General features: G+C 42.3%; 1 pseudogene; it reads left to right on the plus strand.

Annotated features, from left to right (window-relative positions):
- Positions 1-1,101: 1,101 nt before the first annotated feature.
- LOC109153153 lies at positions 1,102-4,857 on the plus strand (annotated as a pseudogene).
- The last annotated feature ends 249 nt before the right edge of the window (positions 4,858-5,106 follow it).

A 5,106-nucleotide genomic window follows, 5' to 3' on the forward strand; every position in this document is an offset into this window, starting at 1 on the left:
ATGAACAAGTTCCAATGAGTTCATTAAAAAAAAACTTTTCCTTTTCTTTTTAGCACAAATTGAGGGTGAATGTTGTTCTCTATCTATCCATCCGTGCATTTAGTTATTCAAATTCTCTCTACCTTTTTATTTGCTTAGTTTTCTTTGCTTGTAGTATTGAAATTTTGAGATGATGAAAACTTTGTGCGTGATTGAGTCTCTATAAATGATTTGAAGTAAAAACATTTCAAGACACTAAACAGAAAAGATGTGAGTATTATACTGTTTCTTCCTTCTGGTTATGTTTCTGTGAACTGAAACTGTGGATTATGAAGTAGTAATGCTGAGAGCATATAATTATGTGATCAAAACTTGAAAAATAAAAAGAATTTTTTTTTGGAAGTTGGGATTCTCAACCCGAACTGAAGTCCAAACCGAGCCGAAACCGAACTTTTTCAAACCAAACCGAACTATGAATTTAAACCGAATGGTTTCATTTTTTCAAAACTGAACAAACCGGGAAAAAAAAAAAAAAAAAAAAAAAAAACCACCCCTAGTTGCTTCATTTCTTTCTTTACTCTGCGATTGTGGTTGTAGATGTATGTATTTGTTTGGAAATGAATGTTTGATTCGAAAGTATGCTTGATAGATTGTGTTGGAATTGAATTAGGGTTTGAGATTGATGTATTGTTTTAAGAAATTTAATTTTGGAGTTGGGTGGTAATTCCCCTATGCAGCCCACTTAGCTCCTTGCTAATTTATATATTGGTTAGCAATTTTCTTTAAATATGTGTAAATGGGGACTTTTGGCAATGTGTTCTGGATAGAGTTGTTGCCTTGATAATTTATACATTGGTTAGCAATTTTCTTTAAAATAATTTTAGCATTTACATATTTTTTTTACAAATTTTTAAAAATAACAAACTTAATGTTTTCGCGGGCCCACCTAACCCTTTGGGCCGGGCTGGTCTGGTCCTCCTTAGGCCCGTATTATTGATGGGCTTTTTAGCCTGCCCTGCCAGCCGCTTTGACAGGGAGTTTTATGTTTTTTTTTTTTTTTTTTTTTTTTTTTCTAAAACCCGATTAATTAAAATTGGTTGCCGATTTGAATTTCTTTTGAAGATTCCTTCATATCCATGTATGGTTTACAGAGGATTGAGGCTAGGGTTCTGGATTCGAGAAGCAGACTCGCTTTGGGGAGTGATATAGGGTGTTCGGAGTTTTTGGATCAGAATATGAACTTTTCAGTCCAAAGTAACCGGTCAGATAATAGCCGCAGGGGTAGAAACTATCCTGGTCAAACTGCTAGACAGGAGTGGGTTCCCCGTGGTTCCTCCTCCACCACTGCCCCTACTGCCACTGTGGAGAGCCCTGCTGTAGCTGTTGATAATTTGAGCTCAGTTGGGATTGGCAGGGAATTGGATGATAGATCGGTTCCACAAGTGTATCAGAGTAGGAACTATACAGGTCCTCGAAGGAATGTGGTTCAATATGCAAACCAAAGGAGAGATAGGGGAACGGGAAGGGATAAGGATAATGGTGAAAGGAACAAGGCAGAAAAGGTGAAGGAGCCAGATCATAACAATGAAAGTAAACAGTTGAAGGACCCTAACTTGCCTCAACTTGTACAAGAAATTCAGGAGAAGCTCTTGAAAGGAACAGTTGAGTGCATGATTTGTTATGATATGGTTCGCAGATCTGCATCAATTTGGTCTTGTTCTAGCTGTTACTCAATCTTTCACTTGAATTGTATCAAGAAATGGGCCAGGGCTCCTACATCAGTTGACTTATCAGCTGAGAAGAATCAAGGGTTTAATTGGCGGTGCCCTGGTTGTCAATATGTTCAGCTCACCTCTTCTAAGGATATCCACTATATTTGCTTTTGTGGGAAAAGGCAGGACCCGCCGTCCGATTTGTATTTAACACCACATTCTTGTGGGGAGCCTTGTGGGAAGCCACTGGAGAAGGAAGTTCCTGGTTCTGGCATGAGCAAGAAAGATCTTTGCCCTCATCATTGTGTCCTGCAGTGCCATCCTGGACCATGTCCTCCTTGTAAGGCATTTGCTCCCTCACGAAGCTGTCCGTGTGGAAAGAATGTGATTACCACAAGATGCTCTGATAGGAAGTCTGTTCTTACCTGTGGACAACGGTGTGACAAGCTTCTTGCTTGTGGTCGCCACCAGTGTGAACAAATTTGCCATGTTGGTCCTTGTGACCATTGTCAAGTTCTTGTTAATGCTTCTTGTTTCTGCAAAAAGAAGACTGAGGTTGTTCTTTGCGGTGACATGGCTGTGAAGGGAGAAATCAGAGTAGAAAATGGCATCTTTTCTTGCAGTTCATGTTGTGAGAAAAAACTTAGTTGTGGAAACCATGTTTGTCCTGAAATATGCCACCTAGGCCCATGTGGGGATTGTGCCTTATTGCCCATCAAGGTCAAGACATGCTGGTGTGGAAAAACTAGCCTAGCAGAAGCCAGAAACAGTTGTTTGGATCCAATTCCAACATGTTCAGAAGTTTGTAATAAAACACTTCGTTGTGGGGTACACCGGTGTGAAAAGGTGTGTCATTCTGGTGATTGTGCACCATGTCATGTGCCTGTAACTCAACAATGTCGATGTGGATCAACTTCTCGTACTGTGGTGTGTTACAGAACATTTCCAGAGGATAATATATTTACTTGTGATAGGCCTTGCGGGCGGAAGAAGAGTTGTGGAAGACACCGATGCAGTGAACGCTGCTGCCCTCTTTCAAATCCTAACAGTTCCCTCACTGGTGATTCGGATCCACATTTCTGCTCAATGCCTTGCGGGAAGAAACTAAGATGTGGACAGCATTCTTGCGAGTCACTTTGCCACAGTGGTCATTGTCCTCCTTGTCTTGAAACAATTTTCAATGATTTGACTTGTGCTTGTGGCAGGACTTCGATACCTCCTCCATTGCCATGTGGGACACCTTCTCCTTCATGCCAGTACCCATGCTCAATTCCTCAGCCATGTGGTCATTCATCCACTCACAGCTGCCACTTTGGGGACTGCCCGCCATGTGCGGTTCCCATAGCAAAGGAATGCATTGGTGGACATGTGGTTCTTAGGAATATACCTTGTGGATCGAAGGACATCAGATGCAACAAGCTCTGTGGCAAGACCAGGCAGTGTGGCTTGCATGCATGTGCTAGAACATGTCATCCTGCACCGTGTGATTCTTCTGTAGGGGCCAATGCTGGTTCTAGAGCTTCTTGTGGTCAGACATGTGGTGCTCCTCGGAGAGATTGTAGGCACACATGTACTTCTCTGTGTCACCCATCCGCCCCATGTCCCGACACTAGATGCGAGTTCCCTGTCACCATTTCTTGTTCTTGTGGTCGGATAACTGCAAGTGTTCCATGTGATGCGGGGGGCAGTAATGGTGGGTATAGTGCTGACAATATTTTGGAAGCATCAATATTACAGAAGTTGCCATCACCACTTCAACCTGTTGAGATAAATAGCAAGAAAGTTCCACTCGGTCAGAGGAAGCTAATTTGTGATGATGAATGTGCAAAGATGGAGAAGAATAAGGTTCTAGCTTATGCTTTTGGTATCAATTCCTCGAATTCAGATGCACTTCATTTTGGCGAGAATTCTGCTGTTCCAGAGGTGCTTTCAGACCTTCTCAGGCGTGATTCTAAATGGGTGTTTACTGTGGAAGAAAGATGCAAGTTTTTGGTCCTTGGCAAGGGCAGAGGTGGAGTTAACGCCCTAAAAGTTCACGTCTTTTGCCCAATGCTGAAGGAAAAGCGGGATGCTGTTAGACTGATAGCCGAAAGGTGGAAGCTCAGAGTCAATGCTGCGGGATGGGAGCCAAAGCGGTTTGTTGTACTACATGCTACGCCAAAGTCCAAAGCACCCGCTCGTATACTTGGCGCTAAAGGCTGCACAGCCAGTAGAATGTTACAGCCTGCAATTTTCGACCCTTTGGTAGACATGGATCCTAGGCTTGTCGTTACACTTTTTGACTTGCCAAGAGACGCAGATATAAGCGCATTGGTGCTGAGATTTGGCGGGGAATGTGAGCTTGTCTGGCTGAACGATAAAAACGCATTGGCCGTGTTCAGTGATCCCGCCAGAGCCTCGGCTGCTATGAGGAGATTAGATCACGGTTCTGCTTATTATGGTGCTATTGGAGCTCCTCAGATTGGTGTGAACAAGGATTCCGGTGGAGGTCCAATTCTGAAGAATAATGCATGGAAGAAAGCCGTAGTCCAGGAGCTACCCCAGAGCCTACTCCGAAGAGTGGACCAATAGTTCTTCGAACATGGAACCCCCCGGAGTTTGGAAGGGGAAGGAAACCCCTCCTCCTCCTCCTCTTGTTGCTTCAAGCAACAGGTGGAGTGTTCTCGACACCGAAACCTCCCCAAGTTCATCTGCTACATCTAGTACGGTGAAGGGGTCTTTGAAGAAATCTGCACCTACTCGAGTGTTGGATAGTGAAACCGAAGCACAGAGTTCAGGTTTAGTAGTAGATAATTGGGAGGAGGCTTGTGATTGAGAATTTTATCAAGATGAAGAAACTTCTCATCTATTTCTTCTGCACATATTATCCCAGTCTGACCAAAAGGCTACAGCAGTATATATTATTGTCAGTTTTATAGACATTTTCACAAAGTGCAGCCAAAGCTTGTCTGAGAAAACATGTACATCTTCCTAGGATTCATATGGCTTTTTGTTTTTTTGTTTCTTTGGTTTGGGAAATGATTGTAGTTATTCTGTACAAAACTTATGAACAAATGTACAACCCTTCACTTCTTGAATGATAGGGAACTGTTGATAAGCATTCAACACTAAGCCATTGACATTATGAATCATTTCTTGTATACGAAAAGTCTGTCACTTTCAATTCGATTTCATTTGGGAGCAGTCTATTGATCTTCTTAGTTTGAGTCGGTTAGTTATGGATAATTTAGGTTGGTTTATTTCATTGTGGTTCTTTGTCGGTTAGGATCACAAAGTGAAGTTTATTCAGTGCACACCAGAAAGTGGATATATAGGGTTCTTTAATGATCCAATAAGTGATTAACTTCCAAAGATTGTGAACATCAACTGTCATTTTGTTCAGATGCATGTGCTGGGTAGAGTCTGTGTTGGAAGT

Source organism: Ipomoea nil, unplaced genomic scaffold (assembly GCF_001879475.1).
Source record: "Ipomoea nil cultivar Tokyo-kokei standard unplaced genomic scaffold, Asagao_1.1 scaffold2480, whole genome shotgun sequence".
Lineage (NCBI taxonomy): Eukaryota > Viridiplantae > Streptophyta > Magnoliopsida > Solanales > Convolvulaceae > Ipomoea > Ipomoea nil.